General features: G+C 44.3%; 1 protein-coding gene across 3 annotated transcripts in view; it reads right to left on the reverse strand.

Annotated features, from left to right (window-relative positions):
- LOC137377604 (non-POU domain-containing octamer-binding protein-like) overlaps positions 1 to 20685 on the reverse strand; it is a 127482-nt gene that overhangs the window by 195 nt on the left and 106602 nt on the right. The gene's annotated exons all lie outside the window — the stretch shown is intronic.

Genomic DNA, 20685 nt, shown 5'->3' on the forward strand with positions numbered 1-20685 from the left:
AAAATTATTTTTTAATTTAAACGTTGTAATTTTCTTTTTGTCATCCTCACCCACACTATTCCCATCAGTGGGACCCTAAATTTTTTTATTTCATTCTTGGGATGGGTCACTGTCAAGTCCAGCATCTATTGCCCATCCCCAATTGCCCTCGAGAAGATGATGGTGAGCTGCCTTCTTGAACCACTGCAGTCCTTGTGGTGTAAGTATGCCCACAGCGCTATTAGGGAGGGAGTTCCAAGATTTTGACCCAACGACACTGAAGGAACAACGATATAGTTCCAGGTCAGGATGGTGTGCCACGTGGATGGGAACTTGCAGCTGGTGGCGTTCTCATGCACCTGCTGCCCTTGACCTAGGTGGTAGAGGTCACAAACTTGGAAGGTGCTGTCTAAGGAGGCTTATCAAGTTGCTGCAGTGCATCTGTAAACACCGCTGCCACTGTGCGCCAGTGAAGAAGAGTGAAAGTTTAAGGTATTAAGGTGGGGTGCCGATCAAGCAGGCTGCTTTGCCTTGTATGGTGTCGAGCTTCTTGAGTGTTGTTGGAGCTGCACTCATCCCAGCAAGTGGAGAATATTTCATCACACTCCTGACTTGTGCTTTATAGATGATGGGACAGACTCGAGAGTCAGGTGAGTTACTCGCTGCAGAATTCTCAGCCTCTGACCTGCTCTTGTAGCCACAGTATTAATATGGCTGGTCCAGTTCAGATTCTGGTCAATGGTAAACCCCAGACTGTTGATTGTGGGGGATTCAATGCCACTGAATGTCAAGGAAAGATGGTTAGATTCTCTCTTGTTGGAGATGGTCATTGCCTGGCACTTGTGATGTATGAATGTAACTTGCCACTTAGCTGCCCAACCCCTGAATACTGTCCAGGTGTGGCTGCATTTGGACACGGACTGCTTCAGTAGCTGAGGAGTTGTGAATGGTACTGAATACTTGGAGGGAAGATGATTGATGAAGCCACTGAAGATGGTTGGGCCTAGGGCACTACCCTGAGGAACTCCTCCAGCAATATCCTGGAGCTGAAATGATTGACCTCCAACAACCACAACCATCTTCCTTTGTTAGGTATGACTCTAACCAGCAGAGAGTTTTCCTCTATTCTCACTGACTTCAATTTTGCTAGGGCTCCTTGATATCACACTCAGTCAAAGGCAGTCACTCTCACCTCAACTCTTCAATTCAGCTCTTTTGTCCATGTTTGATCCAAGGCCATAAATGAAGTCAGGAGTTGAGTGGCCTTGGTGGAACCCAACTGAGCATTGGTAAGCAGGTTTTTGCTAACTAAGTGCCATTTGATAGCACTGTCGATGACACCTTCCATCATTTTGCTGATGATTGAAAACAGGCTGATGGGGCGATTGAATTTGTCCTACTTTTTGTGTACAGGAGATACCTAGGCAATTTTCCACATTATCGGGTAGGTGCCAGAGTTGTAGCTGTACGGAAACAGCTGGGCTAGAGGCACGGCCAGTCTGGTGCATCAGTTTTCAGTACTACAGCCAGGATATTGTCGGGGTCCCATAGCCCTTGCTGTATCCAGTGCACTCAGCCGTTTTTTGATATCACGTGGCGTGAATCAAATTGTCTGAAGACTAGTTTCTGTATGGTGGGGATCTCAGCAGGAGGCTCAGATAGATCATCCATTTGGCACTTCTGGCTGAAGATGATTATAAATGCTTCAGCCTTGTCTTTTGCACTCCCCCATCACTGAGAATGGGGTAATACTTCTGAAGCCTCCCCCTCTGGTTAGTTGTTTAATTGCCCACCACCATTCACAACTAGATATGGTGGGTCTGCAGAATATTGGCATGATCCATTAGCTGTGGGATTGCTTATCTGTCTACTGCATGCTGCTTCTGCTGTTCAGCATGCATATAGCCCTGTGGTGTAGTTTCACCATGCTGGCATGGAGGCCTGCTCCGAATGATTTCAGTCTCCCTATGTCTGCTCCTCCACCCATCAAGTTCCCCTGGTAGACGCACCATCATAAGTCTACGCACAACAGTTTGCAGCTCCCAACTTGCTCCTTGCCCGCAGGGCCCAGATGCCTTATTTCTAACTCCGGTCCCCAAGACCTCAGGCCTTCCTACCACCGTGTTTCCTGCCATTTAGGAGCATTGGCTTTGACCACTTTATTTTTCAGTGACATAGGGCTGAATTTTCATCTAAGGCAGAGGCAGGTTTGGAGACGGGCGTGCTGGCCAGCGTGTCGGTCTGCTGGCACGTTCCCGCCTCTGGCCAACTTTCAGGGAGGCAGCTTCTGGGGTATTATGGCTAACCGCCCACCAGCAGCAGGTAGCCAATCTGGTCAATTAAAGTGCCAATTGAGCGCACTCGTCACATGCTGTCTGGATTTTCCATAAGGTGGAGAGGCTGCCCATCCCCTCCTGATCTGCATAGTCTGCCACAAGTGCGGCAGGTGGTGTTTGGTGAGGCACATGAAAGGGATGCTCGAATTTCCAAACACTCCTGCCGCTGTTCGCGCTTGGTCGCTGCCTGGGCATGTCGATGTTGTTAGAACTAGTTGGCACCTTCACGGATGCTTCTTCACCATTTTGGATGGTCTCGGGCAAAAGGTTCCCATGCAGGAGGTGCAGATGTCACATTTTTTCAGGGAGGCTTTAAGGACATTGTCATGCAGGCCCGCACCTGCCAAGAATGAGGCACATTAATTTTGCTATGTGAACATTGATTTTTAAACTGTTACTTGAGTAAAGAAAGAACACCCCCTTCAGAGATTGCCTCAAACATTTTCACTTTATTTTTCTTCTGCTCTTTTCTGTCTCTATTTGCATGTGCATATCATGTCTACATGCAGGCGTGGGGCATGGCGTGTATCCATAGGCGTTAACTGAATTAGAGTTTAAGTTTAAATTTTAATAAATTTCACTTTTCTTCTTTAAACCCAAGAAAGCCTGTTTGTGCTCATTTCTTTGCTTTACAATTGGAAAGCGGTGAACAAGGATTCACCAAGGGAGAGCTAAAGACACTGTTTAAAAACAAAACCCTATTACAGTATAAACAGGTGAAGGCTCAAAGGGAACCCCGAGACCCCTCTCACCTGATCGAACAACATCCTTGTAGCATTTCCTCTGCCCTCCTGGTAGCCTCTTGTCATGACGGAGCTCAGAGTAGAAAGCTTGTGTTGTTTTGGGAGTCTTATGTCAGGCATGCAGACAATGTGACCAATGTAACTGACTAGCCATGACCACTGTCGCTATACTGGGGATGTTGCCCGAGGCAGGACACAGACATTTTCAGGATCTTGGAAGCATCGCTGATGAGATCTCTCCAAGGCTTTGAGATGTCTGCTGTACTGAGTCCATGTTTCTGACACATACAGAAGGGCAAGTAACACTGCTGCCCTGTAAGCTATGAGCTTGGTGGCAGGTTTGATGTGTTTGTCCTCAAACACTTTTTCCCCTCAGACAACCGAAGGCTGCGCTAGCACACTGGAGGCAGCATGGAGCTTCATCGTCGATGTCTGCCCTTGCTGAGAGGAGGCTTCCAAGGTACGAGAAGTGATCCACATTGTCCAGAGGTTCGCCATGGATCTTGATAGTCGGGAGCAGGCTGGTAAAGAATATTTGTCTTCCAGATGTTTAGCTTAAGGCCCATTCTTTCATACGACTCAGTGAATGCATCGGTGACGGTTTGAAGCTCAGCCTCCGAGTGTGCACATACGCAATTGTCAGCGTACTGCAGCTTGATGACAGAGGTTGAGGTGACCTTGGTTCTGGACAGGAGGCGACAGAGGTTAAACAGTTTCCCGCTCATCCTGTAGAGTAGATCTACTCCAGCAGGGAGCTTCAAGGAGATGAGGTGGATTGCTGTGGCAAGCAAGATGGAAAAGAGCGTTGGTGCGATGACACAGCCGTGCTTGACCCCAGTTTGCACTCGGATTGGGTCAGTGGCAGATCTGTTGGCAAGGATTACTGCTTGCATGCCATCATGCAGCAGGTGGAGGATAGTGACTAATTTCTTCGGGAGCCAAATTTGAGGAGATTGTTCCATAATCCCTTCCGGTTGATAAGAGTCAAAGGACCTTGTGAAGTCAAAGAAGGCCATGTATGAAGGTTGCTGCTTCTCCATACATTTTTCTTGGAGTTGTCTTGCTGTGAAGATAATGTCCAATGTGTCTCTTGATGGACGGAATTCACATTGTGATTCTGGTAGGAGTTCTTCAGCCACAGGGAGAAGGTGGTTGAGAAGGACTCTTGCGATGACCTTCCTGGGGCAGGCAGTTACTGCGGTCGGTCTTGTCGCCTTTTTTGAAGATGGTCACAATTACGGCGTCTCAGAGACTGGTCCCTGGGCAGTCAGCTCCCCAGGGAGCTCCTCACTGTTCACATCGATCCGTGGTCATCTGCTGCCATCCATTACTCTTTCTCCCCACTAAATCCTCTCTTTTGCCATTTAAGTTCCCTGATTCTAACAGTGGGTGCACTTTTAGCCCAAACCTCATGTTTACTGTTAAACAGCCTCTGTCTGCTGGTACACACCCCATCTCTCCACCTTACCTCTTGAGCTCCAGTAAAGATCTGGATAAGACCTGAAGATTGTTTGTCTCTCAAATCTGGCTTAAAATTCCTGGCTTTAATGAACATCAAGATCTTGCTTCTGTGCTGGATTACATTGGAAAATTGTAAGACTCTGCTTCCGTCTATAATCTGCTGCCTTTTTTTGTTTTTCTGTTCTGTGAGCTGTGGAAAAGATCTGGAAAAATCTAGACCTAGATCTTCTTTAAAACAGCTTCAAATTTCTGGACTTATCTCAACGTCAAGACAACGCTTTTGCTCTGGACTACACTGGTTATAATGTACAGTTTCATAGGGCTTTGGTGAGACCACATCTAGAGTACTGTATACAGTTTTGGTCTCCTTACTTGAGAAAGGATAAAATTGCATGGGAAACAGTTCAGAGAAGGTTCACTCTATTGATTCCTGGGATGAGAGGGTTATCTTATGAGGAAAGGTTGGACAGGTTCTATATTCATTGGAGTTTACTGGTTCACTAATGCCCTTTAGGGAAGGAAATCTGCTGTCCTTACCTGGTCTGGCCTACATGTGACTCCAGATCCACAGCAATGTGGTTGACTCTTACATGCCCTCGAAATGGCCTAGCAAGCCACTCAGTTCAAGGGCAATTAGGGATGGGCAATAAATGCTGACCTGACCTGTGACGCCCACATCCCATGAAAGAATTTTTAAAAAGTTTGGAAGGATGAGAGGTGATCTTATTGAAACATATAACATCCTGAGGGAACTTGACAGAGTGGATGTTGAAAGGATGTTTCCTCTTGTAGGACAGACTAAAACTAAGGGGACACCGTTTAAAAATAAGGGATCTCCCATTTAATACAGATGACATGAAATTTTTTCGGAAGGTAGTGGGTCTGTGGAACACTCTTCCACAAAGAGCGGTGGAGGCAGGGTTATTGAATGTTTTTAAGGCACAGTGTCAAGAAAACACCATATGCCAAATGAAACATATTAATTTCATCGGTTGGACACTTACATTAGACTTTGAATGGAAAAATCCTACAGTTAGCTTCTAAAAAACTAGCAGTCAAGATGGCCACTGCAATTTGCATCTGAAATACCAGGAGATTGAACTGGAGACAAAAGTCTAGCAAAAAGCCCAGCCAGAACAATGCTTTGGCTGACTGAGTAGATTATGCAGATCAACCTCATTAGCAGGACAGTCAAAGCTATTGAGGCATTCATAAGTGGAAACGTCCCTCCAGGGGTTAAACACTAACAACCCCAATTGAGAGGTTTTGGGTTTTAGACTTTGGCCATCAAAAACAAAGGGGATTGAGAACCATGTAACTCCATCTCTGAAAAAACTGGGAGTTTTGTTACACTCACAGAAGACAAGCAGTAACTGAGTGTGCAGCAGCAGAGAAGGCTGTGTGCTTCGCTTTCTTTCTCTCTCCAGAAAATATCAAGTTGAAAACTGTCTGTGACTGTGGATCCTTCAAGCCTACAGACTGCTACAGCCAGAGACCAGGGAAAGAGAGCCAACTACAATTTTGCCTTCAAGAAAACCCTGAGCAAAAAGTGCACTTTGACCAACCAAGGACTTCAAGAGTACAACTCCAGCCAGACAATCACCAAATCATCCAACCTCAAACTGTGTATTCAACTTTTATTTATTCTGGACTTGAATCAAATAAAAAACCCTACTTTCAACTTTGTAATCTATTTGTGTGCAAGATTCTCATTTGAATATGTGTGTGAATGCGTAGCATACTTTTTATTATTTTTAAAATCAAGGTTAGAGTATTAAGCATTAAAAAAAAAACTTACCCCTTGCTTGTTTAAACTCAAGAAAAACTGTCCGATTGGTTCTTTCAAGGAAAAAGGTAAAACACTCAGGAGGTGGTAAGCACAACCACTGTTGAAAAGGAAGAAAGCCTGTGGCTGTCAAATAAGAGGAAGGGCAAGAGGGGAGCCTGTGACCCCCTCCTCACTTGGCCATAACACGAGGTAGACAGATTCTTGACAAACAAGAAAGTCAAAGGGTATCAGGGTAGGTAGGAAAGTGGAGTTGGGTCCACAAACCGATCACCCATGATTTTATAGAATGGCGGAGCAGGTTCGAGGTGCCGAACAGCCTACTCCTGCTCCTAGTTCATATGTTTGCCCGGTTTTATCTCTCTAATTTTCTTTCTTCCTGTATTTTGAAGAAGTAACAATTATTTCCTTTAAATTACTCCTATTCTGTCACACTTATTATTAGGTTTTATGAAAACAATCACTCCTGAGTGGCCAGGCAAGACAGCTGACCTATAAAAGAAAGGAGAAGTTGCAACAATCAAAACACTAAAATCCCTGTTTGAAAACAATGCCCCATTTTTCTCTCAGTAGTTGACATAACATTAAACTCAACTATAAAAATCCCTTTTGTTACTTTGAATACTTCAATGCCTTTACTTGAATGCTTTCGCCTCTCTCAAAAGCCCTGGACTTGATATTTTTGCTCAGCATATGCAGTGTGCACATTTTCCCAGAATGTATTAACATTTTATCAGCTCAACAGGGAGAATGCTTTCCTTCAACCTCCAATGGCATGGTAATTTTCCAAAGTTATTTCAAGAAAAACTGAAGAATAAATTTCAAAAGGTTTATTTGGTACCAACAACTGAGAGCAGATATTGAGGTCCCACAGCCAGATTTTCAGGAGCTGGGGAAAAAATTTAAAAATAGGACTACAAAGGTCGTAACCTCTGGATTACTCCCAGTGCCACGTGCTTTCTGCTTTTGGGCCTCCTTATCGCGAGAGACAATGGATACGCGCCTGGAGGTGGTCAGTGGTTTGTGAAGCAGCGCCTGGAGTGGCTATAAAGGCCAATTCTAGAGTGACAGGCTCTTCCACAGCTGCTGCAGAGAAATTTGTTTGTCGGGGCTGTTGCACAGTTGGCTCTCCCCTTGCGCCTCTGTCTTTTTTCCTGCCAACTACTAAGTCTCTTCGACTCGCCACATTTTAGCCCTGTCTTTATGGCTGCCCGCCAGCTCTGGCGAACGCTGGCAACTGACTCCCACGACTTGTGATCAATGTCACAGGATTTCATGTCGCGTTTGCAGACGTCTTTATAGCAGTGACATGGACGGCCGGTGAGTCTGATACCAGTGGCGAGCTCGCTGTACAATGTGTCTTTGGGGATCCTGCCATCTTCCATGCGGCTCACATGGCCAAGCCATCTCAAGCGCCGCTGACTCAGTAGGGTGTACAAGCTGGGGATGTTAGCCGCTTCGAGGACTTCTGTGTTGGAGATATGGTCCTGCCACCTGATGCCAAGTATTCTCCGGAGGCAGCGAAGATGGAATGAATTGAGACGTCGCTCTTGGCTGGCATACGTTGTCCAGGCCTCGCTGCCATAGAGCGAGGTACTGAGGACACAGGCCTGATACACTCGGACTTTTGTGTTCCGTGTCAGTGCGCCATTTTCCCACACTCTCTTGGCCAGGTCTGGACATAACAGTGGAAGCCTTACCCATGCGCTTGTTGATTTCTGCATCTAGAGACAGGTTACTGGTGATAGTTGAGCCTAGATAGGTGAACTCTTGAACCACTTCCAGAGCGCGGTCGCCAATATTGATGGATGGAGCATTTCTGACGTCCTGCCCCATGATGTTCGTTTTCTTGAGGCTGATGGTTAGGCCAAATTCATTGCAGGCAGCCGCAAACCTGTCGATGAGACTCTGCAGGCACTCTTCAGCGTGAGATGTTAAAGCAGCATCGTCAGCAAAGAGGAGTTCCCTGATGAGGACTTTCCGTACTTCGCTCTTAGACGGGCAAGGTTGAACAACCTGCCCCCTGATTTTGTGTGGAGGAAAATTCCTTCTTCAGACGACTTGAACGCATGTGAAAGCAGCAGAGAATCCTCTGGATTACTCCCAGTGCCACGTGCTAGTGAGTGTAGAAATAGGAAGATAGGGAGCATCAATGCACAGCTTAAGGCATGGTGTGGGAGGGAGGTCTTCAGATACTTGGGACATTGGGGACCAGTTCTGGGGCAGGAGGCACCTATTCAAAAGGGACAGGTTATACCTGAACAGGACCGGGACCAATGTCCTCGCAAGAAGGTTTACGAGTGTGGTTGGGGAGGGTTTAAACTAAATTGGCAGGGGGAAGAACATGAGCATATTGAAGTAGAAAACAGGAATAAGGTGCGTAAAGGAGTGAGAGTGTTGGATAGCACTAGGGCAGGAAGTAGTACCATATTAGATCGCAGCAGACTAAGGAGGACTACTGGGAGTACAAAGACAGGTTTACAATGCAGCTATGAAAATGCCTAACTGTATTAAATAAGGTTGTTGAGCAACAAGCACAAAACCATGTGGGAATATGATGCAGTGGTAATAAAGGAAACATGGCTTAAAAACAGTGAAGACTGACTCCTTCATATTTAAGGATACAAAGGGTTTGAAAAATATAGCGAAGAGAAAAAAGGGAAGTGGGGTGGCAGTACTGATTAGGAAAGACATTATGGTGTTACAAAGAGAGCTTGTCCCTAAGAGGGCAAGGACAAAATCCATTTAGTTAGGCCTCCAAATATTGAGAGTTAGAGGAACAAATCTGCAGGGAAATCATAAGAGAATTGCAGGAACTGTATAAAGTGGTGATATTGGGGACTACATTTACCCAAACATCAACTGGGATAATGTTAGAGTAAAGGGCAAGGAGGGGAGGAATTTCTGAAATGTGTTCTGGAGAACTTCCTTTTCCTTGTTCTCAGTCCAACTAGGAAGGAAGCATTGTTAGATCTGGTGCTGGGGAATGAGATGCTCCAAGTGTCTGTAGGAGAATACCTGCGTGAGGGTGATCACTGAATCATAAGGTTTAGATTAGCAATGAAGAGCAAGGAACAATCAAGCTCGACACCATCCAGGACAAAGCAGCCCACTTGATTGGCACCCCATTAACAAACACTCACTCCCTCCATCACTGACGCACAGTGGCAACAGTGTGTACCATCTACAAGATGCACTGCAGCAATGCACCAAGGCTCCTTAGACAGCACCTTCCAAACCCGCGACCTCTACCAACTAGAAGGACAAGGGCAGCAAATACATGGAGGGGAACTTGCAGGTGGTGGTGTTTCCAAGTCACACACGATCCTGAGTTGGAACTATATCACTGTTCCTTCACTTTCGCTGGGTCAAAATCCTGGAACTCCCTTCCTAACAGCACTGTGCGTATACCTACCCCAAATGGACTGCAGCAGTTCAAGAAGGCAGCTCACCACCACCTTCTCAAGGGCAATAAATGCTGGCCTGGCCAGCGTCACCCACATCCCATGAATGAATAAAAAAAAAAACAGAACACTAGGTGATTTTTAAGGAAGAGATAGTTCAGGTGGAGGCGAGGTAAATTCCAGCAAGGTAAGGGAACCAAAGCCAGGGCTCCTTGGATGATGAGGGAGATAGAGAATATGAAACAAATAAAAAGGGTGTATGATGCATGTGAGTGAATTAGTCAAGCAAGGACCAGGCCAAGTACAATAAGTTGAGAGAGGGAGTGAAGACGAAAGTAAGACTGGCAAAGAGAGAGATAAAAGAAAGACAATTAACATAAAATGGAACCCACAAATCTTCTACCAGCACGTAAATAGCAAGCATGTAGTAAGAAGCAGGGTAGGGCCCATTAGGGACAAAAAGGATGATACATGCTTAGAGGAGTAGGGCAAGGTTAGAATACTTAATCAGTTATTTAGAGACATAGAGTCAGAGTTATACAGCACAGAAACAGGCCCTTCGACCCATCGTGTCTGTTCCGGCCATCAAGCACCTATCTATTTTAATCCCATTTTCCAGCACTTGGCCCATAGCCTTGTATGCTATGGAGTTTCAAGTGCTCATCTAAATACTTCTTAAATGTTGTGAGGGTTCCTGCCTCGATCACCCCTTCAGGTAGCGTGTTCCAGATTCCAACCACCATCTGGGTGAAAATATTTTCCTCAAATCCGCTCTAAACCTCCTGCCTCTTACCTTAAATCTATGCCCCTTGGTTATTCACCCCTCCGCTAAAGGAACAAGTTCCTTCCTATCCATCCTATCAATGCCCCTCATAATTTTGTATGTCTGAACCAGGTCCCCCCTCAGCCTTCTCTGCTCTAAGGAAAACAACCCTGGCCTTTCCAGTCTCTCTTCATAGCTGAAATGCTCCAGTCCAGACAACATCCTGGTGAATCTCCTCTGCACCCTCTCCAGTGCAATCGCATCCTTCCTGTAGTACGGTGACCAGAACTGTACACAGTACTCCAGCTGTGGCCTAACTAGCGTTTTATACAGCTCCATCATAACCTCCCTGCTCTTATATTCTATGCCTCTGCTAATAAAGGCAAGTATCCCATATGCCTTCCTAACCACCTTATCTACCTGTGCTGCTGCCTTCAGTGATCTATGGACAAGTACACCAAGGTCCCTCTGACCCGGTGTACTTCCTAGGGTCCTACCATCCATTGTATCGTCCCTTGCCTTGTTAGTCCTCCCAAAATGCATCACCTCACACTTCTCAGGATTAAATTCCATTTGCCACTGCTCCGCCCATCTTACCAGCCCATCGATATCATCCTGTAATCGAAGGCTTTCTTCCTCACTATTTACGACACCACCAATTTTCGTGTCATCTGCGAACATACTCATCATACCTCCTATATTCACATCTAAATCATTAATGCACACTACAAACAGCAAGGGTCCCAGCACCCATCCCTGTGGTACACCACTGGTCACAGGCTTCCACTCTCAAAAACAACCCTTGACCATCACCCTCTGCCTCCTGCCACTAAGCCAATTTTGGATCCAATTTGCCCTGGATCCCATGGGCTCTTGCCTTCTTAACCAATCTCCCATGCAGGACCTTATCAAAAGCCTAACTGAAGTCCATGTAGACTACATCAACTGCCTTACCCTCATCTACACATCTAGTCACCTCCTCGAAAAATTCAATCAAATTTGTTAAGACATGATCTCCCGCGGACAAAGCTATGCTGACTATCCCTGATTAATCCCTGCCTCTCCAGCGGAGATTAATCCTGTTTCAGAACTTTTTCCAATAATTTCCCAACCACTGATTATAGACTCACTGGCATGTAATTACCTAATTTATCCCTGCTACCCTTATTGAATAATGGTACCACATTTCACTGTCCTCCAATACCTCTCCTGTGGCCAGAGAGGTTTTGAAAATTTGTGTCAGAGCCCCGCTATCTCCTCCCTTGCCTCACATAGCAGCCTGGGATACATCTCATCTGGGCCTGAGGATTTGCCCACTAAAACAACTGATACTCCCTCCCTTTCTTGCTAATTTGTTCAAGTATATCACAATCCCCCTCCCTGATCTCTACATCTACATCATCCTTCTCCATAGCGAACACAGATGAAAAGTAAAGTAAGCATTTAAAACCTCACCTTTGTCCTCCGGCTCCCCACACAGATTGCCACTTTGGTCCCTAATGGGCCCTACTCTTTCCCTGGTTATCCTCTTGCCCTTAATATAGTTTAAAATGCCATGGGATTTTCCTTTATCTTGCCTGCCAGTGTTTTTTCATGTCCCCTCTTCGCTCTCTTAATTACTTTTTTTTTTTTAAGTACACCCCTACACTTTCTATACTCTTCTAGGGCCGCCGCTGCTTTCAGCGCTTTGAATCGGCCATAAGCCTCCTTTTTTTTCCTTTTCCAATCCTCTATATCTCTTGACATTCTGGGTTCCCTAGACTTGTTGGTCCTACTCTTCACCTTTACGGGAAGGTGTTGACCCTGAACTCTTACTATTTCCTTTTTGAATGAATCCCACTGGTCGGATGTAGACTTTCATACAGGTAGCTGCTCCCAGTTCACTTTGGCCAGATCCTGTTTTATCATACAGAAATTGGCCAATTGAGTTCCTTTATTTCCAGTCCCTCTTTGTCCTTTTCCATAACTACCTTAAATCTTAGAGAGTTATGGTCACTATCCCCGAAATGCTCCTCCACTGACACTACCACCACTTGTCCAGCTTCATTTTCTAGGATTAGGTCCTGTACCGCCCCTTCTCTTGTAGGACGTTCTACGCGTTGGCTCAAAAAACTCTGCTGTATGCACTTTAAGAATTCTGCCCCTTTAAGCCTTTTGCACTAAGAGTATCCCAGTTGATATTCGGGAAGTTGAAATCCCCTATTACTACCCTATTATTTTTACACCTCTCTGAGATTTGCCTACATATCTGCTCCTCTATCTCTTCATGACTATTTGGAGGCCTGTAGTACACTCCCAGCCAAGTGATTGTCCCCTTTTTGTTTTAAGTTCTACCCATATGGCCTCATTTGAGGAACCTTACTGCAGTAATTGACTCCTTGATCAACAGTGCAATGCTACCTCCTCTTTTACACTCTCCCCTGTCACGCCTGAAGATTCTATACCCTGGAATATTGAGCTGCCAGTCCTGCCCTTCCCTCAACCATGTCTCAGTAATAGCAATAATATTATATCCCCATGTGTTAATCAATGCCCTCAATTCATCTGCCTTACTAGTAAGACTCCTTGCGTTAAAATAGATGCAATCCAGCTTTGCATTATTCGCTCGTGCCTTAACAAGTATATTTGCTCTGCCTTCCAGACTGCCTGTTTCTCTTCTATATTTGATTGTACGTCACCCCTTTCTGTACCTCCACTCTGTATCCCATCCCCCCTCCACCCCCACCAGCCCCCCCACCCCCCCCCCCCCCACTGCCCAACAGCACTAGCAAACCTCCCAGCAATGATGTTGGTCCCGTTCCAGTTCAGGTGCAACACGTCCAACTTGTACAGGTCCCATCTTCGCCAGAAAGACCCAGTGATCCAGGAAACTAAAGCCCTCCATCCTGCACCATCTCCTCAGCCACGCATTCATCTGCTCTATCCTCCTATTCCTATACTCACTAACACATGGCACTGGGAGTAATCAAGAGATTACAACCTTTGAGGTCCTGCTTTTTAATCTGCTACCTAGCTCCCTGAATTCTTGTTGCAGGACCTCCTCCCTCTTCCTACCTATGTCGTTGGAACCAATGTGTACCACAACCTCCGACTATTCACCCTCCCCCTTCAGAATGTCCTGCCACCGCTCTGTGACATCCTTGATCCTAGCACCAGGAAGGCAACATACCATCCTTGAGTCACGTTTGCGCGCACAGAAACGTCTATCTGCACCCCTTACAAAAGAATCCCCTATCACCATTGCTCTCCCACTCTTCTTCCACCCCTCCTGTGCAGTTGAGCCACCCATGGTGCTATGAACTTGGCTCTTGCTGCTTTCCCCTGGGCCATCTCCCCCAACAATATCCAAAGTGGTATATCTGTTGGAGAGGGGGATAAACACAGAGGACTCCTGCACTACCTGCCTTCCTCTACTCTGCCTGGTGGTCACCCATTCCCTTCCTGCCTTTGCAGCATTTGCCTGCGGTGTGATCACCTCGCTAAACATGCTATCCACAACGATCTCAGAATCGCGGATACCCCACAGTAAAACCACCTACACCTCCAGCTCCATAATGCGGGTAGCCAGTAGCTGCAGATGGATACACTTCCTGCACACATGGTGGTCAGGGACACTAGAAGCGTCCCTGATTTCCCACAAAGCGCAAGAGGAACATATCATGGGTGCGAGCTCTCCTGCCATGACTTACCTTTAGATTACTTAGTTACTCCCTTTAATTAAAAAATACTAATTACGCTAGGGGCCTTGTTCTACTCCAAACACTACCCACTACAGTCTAAGGTCCTTAATAAATTACACTAATTTTTAAAAAAAAAATCACACTTTAGTCGTACTAACCTTATCACTTATACGGTAGCTTTTGAGGGTTTTCCCACCCAAAAAAACCTTTCCCCTTATTATTTTGTATCGGTGGTTACTAAAGAAGAGGATACTGACAAAATATCAGGAGAACTACAGATGGTAGAGTTAATAAACAGGGTGAAAATTTATCGGAAGTATGTCCTGGAAAGGCTGGCCATGCTTAGAGTGTATAAGTCACTTGATCTGGATGGCTTGGATCGCAGGTTGCTAAAGGAAGTATGGGTGGAGATAGCAGAAGAGCTTTTCATAATCTTCCAATCTTCCCTAGATACAGGCGGCGGTGCCAGAGAATTGGAGTGAGGCAAGTGTGACACCCTTATTCAAGAAAAGATGCAAGGCCATTCCTAGTAACTGCAGGCTGGTTAGTTTAACACCAGTGGTGGGTAAGGTTTTAGAAACAATAATCAGGGGGAAAAAAGTCAACAAACACTGGGAGAGGTTTGAGTTAAGGAGAGCCGGCACAGATTTGTAAAATGGAAGATCGTGCTTGACTAATGCAATTGAATTATTTAATGAAGTAACAGAGAAAGTTGCTGATGGGAAAGCAATGGATGTTGTCTAATGGATTTTTAAGTAAGTATTTGACAAAGTACCACATAAAAAGCCAACTGCCAAAATTGAGGCTCACAGAAAAGGAAGGTCAATGCCAGATTGGATTTTTTAAAAATTGGCTTATGGACAGAAAACACCAGGTCGTGGTAACTGGCCATTTTACAGACTGGAGGATGCTAGACAGTGGTGTTCCCCAAGGGTCAAAACCAGGACCATTGTTTTTGATATATACATATATATTTTTAAAAACGTTGATATTGGGACACAGAGCAAAAGTGAAAAATTTGCTGGTGTGGCAGACAGTGGGGATGATACCAATCAACTGCAACAGGACAATAGATAGGCCAGCAGAATGGGCAGACAAGTGGCAGATGGAATTTAATGCAGAGAAGTGTGAGATGAAGGATTTTGGCAGAAGGGATAGGGAGAGGAACAGTTCTCAAGAACGTGCAGGGACAGAGGGACCTGGGGGTTCATGTGCATCGATCTTTGAAGGTGGCAGGATTTACTGAGAGAATAGTTAGCAAGTATATTTTACATGCGCTCCTTAAAATTTCACAAAGCCATAAAGACCACCAGTTCCTAGACTCTAAGTGTGGAACACTCAGCCATTAAAATTGCTCTCAGCAGCCCTGGGTTAAAGTGGGAAAGAAAACCAAGCAAGGTTCCCAATCCTAATTTTTAAAAATTCATTCATGGGAGGTGGGCATCGCTGGCTAGACCAGCCTTTGTTGCCCATCCCTAATTGACCTCAAAAAGATGGTGGTGAGCTGCCTTCTTGAACCGTTGCAGTCCATGTGGGGTAGGGACACCCAGAGTGCTGTTTGGAAGGGAGTTTCAGGACTTTGACACAGCGACAGTGAAGGAATGGCGATATAGTTCCAAGTCAGGATGGTGTGTGGCTTGGAGGGGAAATTGCAGGTGGTGGTGTTCCCAAATGTTAATTGCTACTGCATGGAGCTACTGAAAATGGATCAGGATAACGACTCAGCTATCAACTCAGATAACGACTTACCATCAAATACCTTGCCAACACTGACTGTTCAAGCTCACAGATAAAGAATGGGCAATTGGGCTCCCTGAGGAGCTCCATACCAACTTTCAGGACTCCAAGAGGGAAAAGGAAAAGTAATGAGAAAAACATGGAAGCTATTTCAGCCAATCCACTAAACAGTAACATTTGGGGAAAGACTATATGTACACAAACAAAAGAGAAAAATAATTGCCAAACTATTGAATTCCTTATCCTAAATGTAAAGCTTATCAATTGATTCAAGCATTGCCCCTCACTTCCATAATGGAGCCACAATTAATAGCTGCCATTTTTCACACTAAAATTTCTTGTCAGATTCTTGTCAATTTACATTATAAAATGAAGGTTTGAATTGGATTCAAAACCAACTCAAATAATTAAGTGCATTGGACCACTATTTGTAAACTTTCTCTGTTATGGGCACCTTGCAAGGGACATTTCCCAGAAAATTATTTTTCTGTTCAGAAAGGAATTAAAAAAGTTAAAACAAAATATAAAAGGATATGGGGAAAGAACTGGGCAATAGAATAAATGTAGATGAAATTTAATGCAATGGAGTGTGAAGTGATAAATTTTGGTAGTAAGAACACATAGAAGCAATATAAATTAAAGGGTACAATTCTAAAGCGGGTGCAGCAGAGACCTGGGGATATATGCACAAATCACTGAAGGTGGCAGGGCAGGTTGACAAGTGGTTAAAAGAGCACATGGGATTCTGGGCTTTATAGAATGTGACGGAAACCCCACATTGCAAATGAAAAATATTAATTTCATCGTATGGAACTTAGCTTGAAACTTTTTACTGGACATTGGAAATAACTTTTATAAAACAGAAAAACTAAAGATGGCCATGCACATTTTGGACATGAGAAGCCACAGACAGAGGTAATTACCCAGTCTAGCTAGAACAATTAGGATGCGCTCTGATTCAATTACCTCGAATGGGTTGTCAATAGTGATCGTCCAAAGTCTTGATCCCCATTGACTTTAAAAGACCAAACCCCCCTAACCAAGTATGTTTGCACAGCTTGAGAAAAACTTTTAATTTCAAACAACCTTCCAGAAACCTGTGTGTTCAAACAAAGGGGTGGTCACATGACATGCCTGCTGCTCTAACATTTTAGTTCGTGAATTGTGCCTGGGTGTGAAAAAAAAAAGTTACTGAACTCCAAGAAGAAAGCACCTCTCTCTCAGTCTCTCTCTCCAGCAAAGTCCCAGGGAAGCCTGGGTGGCAGCTCCTAAGCCTCAAAACTACAGAACCTAACAGGCAACAACCAAGACAATGGATAAAGCCTCTCTTCACCCTTCAGGGTCCAGAGCAGCCAAGCCCAAATTATGCACGTGGCTCAGCAAGGATGTCAAGACTTTAACTTCAACTAAGGACATTGAAACTCAGTATTTGAATTCCATTTATTACAGACTTCAACCTCCCAAGTCTACTTTTCCCCTCTGTTTGTCTGTGTGTCTCTCACATGAATGCGAGCTTGGATGCGTCGCATATTTTAGTAATTTTAACTGGTTTAGTGATATGGTTAATAAACGTACATCGTTCTTTTTTAAACTCAAGAAAACCTGTCTCATTAATTACAATTGCAAATGAACTAGAGTAACAGGAGCAAATGTTCACTGAGCTGATAAGCTAAAATCACTGTCTTAAAAGATAAACCCTGCTGCAGTCAAACCAGAGAAGGGGCGAAAGGGGAGCCCAAGACCCCTTCCTCACCTGATCGTAACAAGAGGCACAGCATACAAACACTATGAAGTTCTGATGAACCTTTAAGAAACAGTGATTTGACCTCAACTGGAGTATCATGTCCAATTTTGGGCAGTGCACTTTCTAGGAAAATATGAAGGCCTTGCAGAGGATGCAGAAAACTTTTACTAGAATGGTTCCAGGTATGAGGGATTTCAATTATGTGGATAGATTGGAGAAACTGGGACTATTCGCCTTTAGAGCAAAGGCGGCGAAGAGGAGATTTGATGGAGATGTTCAAACGTATGAGGGGTCTAAACCAGGTAGAGAGAAACTATTCCCATTGGTAGTAGGGTCGAGAACCAGATGACACAGATTCAAGGTGATTGGCAAAAGAACCAAAGGTGACATGAAGAAATTTTTTTTTTTAAACTCGGCAGTTTATGAGCTGGAGTACGCTGCTAGAAAAGGGCATGGAAGCAGATTAAATTGTGACTTTCAAAATCAAATTAGAAAGTACTTGTGGGGCTACAGGGAAACAGCTGGGTTGTGGGTCTAACTGCACTGCTCTTAAGAGAAACAGACTGAACTTGATCGGCCAAATGGCCACTGGTGTAAAGGACAAAATGGGCCAAAAGGTTTTGTTCCAAACTGAAATTTCTATGATTGTATTATCTGCTAGATAATATGGTGAACTGTTTTACTGCAAAGAAAATCCTAATTTTTTCATAAACAATTATGCATCAACATACAACAATCTCTTTTAGTAACAAAGGAACTTACCAATTAGTGGTTCAGTGTTCATATGAAGGCTATAAGTAATTGTTAATGTTAATATAAAAATGTAAAACCTAACATTCAGTACTGCTCGAAGTCAAAACAATTTCACCAGTCACATTTCTACATTCATTAATGGGATTATATTGGCGCTTGAATCTTCAACGATCTTCAGACAAAATGCATTCTCCTAATATTCACAAATCTTGTTTAGCTTCATACTTGCTTAGGTGTATTTTGAGCACATGGATGTAGCATTCAATGTAATAGTTAAATTGGTCATGGTACTTCTTTTGAAGAAGTACGATTTTATGTTCAAAAGCAGTATTTTGCTTCAATTCATGTTCAGTTAAAGGAAAGGGAAGAAATAACTACCGATAGAAGCTTGTTCAACGTGTTGTATTTCTAGGACAGCTTCATATTTGTAATTCGTTGTCCAAAATTTCCCACAAGTCTTTCTTACACAGGAGTAATGACTTTATGGAGCCCTCCAGTATGTATGTTCATATAATGAACTTATTGCAACTGAACATTTATGCACATATGTTGCTGTAGTTGGTAAAACCTGCCTGATTTTAATATCTGCCATTCCAAAGTGTATGGGGGTAACATGGGATAAGAGCAAAGTTAGTCAAGTTGATAAATCACAACAAGCACAGCAACTGTTAATCCTTTGCATACGCACTGTTGCTTGGGAAAGAATAACTTTGAAAAAAGGTACAGCTTCTGGATTTTAGGGGATAAGATCAACCAATTGGGAAAAAAATGAATTTTTTTTTTTAATCTTAACATTTTTAACAGTAATTATTTGTCCTAGTTGCCTATTAAATTTGATGGGAGGGGTGAACAAACATATCTAGTTCAATAAAGACAAAAGTGCATCTGAAGGACAGTATCAACAACTTGTATTTACATAGCACCTTTAATGTAATAAAATGTCCCAAGGGGCTTCACAGGAGCATTATGAAACAAAATATGATAGAGAACCAAATAAGCAGATATTATGGCAATGTCCAAAACCTTGGTCAAAGAGATTAGTTTTAAGGAGTGTCTTAAAAGGACATATACATCACAGATAGAGGCCATTGGGCTCATCAAGTCCATGCCAGCTTTCCACCGAGCTATTCAGTCAGTCCCACTCCCTCGCTCGATCCCCGTAGCCCTGCAAGTCTATTCCCTTCAAGTGGCCATCCAATTTCCATTTGAAGTCATTGATTGATTGAAGGAAGGAATTCAAGAGTTTTGGGGCCAGGCAGCTAAAAGCATGGCCACCAATGGTGTAGCAATTATAATCAGGAGTGCTCAAGAGGCCAGAATCAGAGGAGTGCAGGAGATTACAGAGCTGGAGAGGAGAGCCCAGGGAAGGATTTGAAAACAAAAATAATTAAACAAGAAACATTGCTCAACTCGAAGCTAATGTGAGACAGCGAACTCAGGGGTGATGGGTGAATGGGACTTTGTGCGAGTTAGGACACAGGCCACAGAGTTTTAGATAACCTCAAGTTTATGGAAAACAGAACGTGGGACGTTGGCCAGGAGTGCGTTGAATAGTCAAGTCGAGGTAACAAAGGCATGGATGAGGGTTTCAGCAGCAGATGAGGTTAGGCAGATACTACAGAAATGGAAATAGGCAGTCTTCGTGACAACACAGATAGGTGGTCGGAAGCTCATCTCAGGGTCAAGAGTGACACCAAGGTTGCGAACAGTCTGGTTCAACCTCACTGTTGCCAGGAAGAGGGAAGAAGTAGTCAATGGAAGGGACTAAAGACAATGGCTTTTGGTCCTTCCTATATTTGGTTGGAGGAAATCCAGTACAGGATGTTGGACAAGTGGTCTGATAATTTAAAGACAATGGAGGGGTTGAGAAACGTGGCGACTAAGGTAGAGCTGGGTATTGTCAGCATACATGTGGAACCTGACATGTTTTTTAAATGATGTCACTGAAGGGCAGCATACATAAGAAAAACAGGAGGGGGCCAAGGATAGATCCTTGGGGGACACCAGAAGCTAATTTTTGCAGGAGTAGTAAGTGAAGCCATTGGAGGTGATTCACTGGTTACGATTAGATAGATAAGAATGGAACCAAGCAAGTGCAGTCCCACCCAGCTGGACAACGGTGAAGGGGTGTTGGATTGGATGGTGTGAACAACTGTGTAAAAGGCTGCAGAAAGGTCAAAAACAAGGGATAGTTTTACTTTTGTCACAGCCACATGGGACATCATTTGTACTTTGTACAGGGCTGGTTCAGTACTGTGGCAGAGGCAGAAACAGGGCTGGAGGGATTCAAACACAAGGT

The sequence above is a fragment of the Heterodontus francisci genome, chromosome 15, assembly GCF_036365525.1.
Source record: "Heterodontus francisci isolate sHetFra1 chromosome 15, sHetFra1.hap1, whole genome shotgun sequence".
NCBI classification, from domain to species: Eukaryota; Metazoa; Chordata; class Chondrichthyes; order Heterodontiformes; family Heterodontidae; genus Heterodontus; species Heterodontus francisci.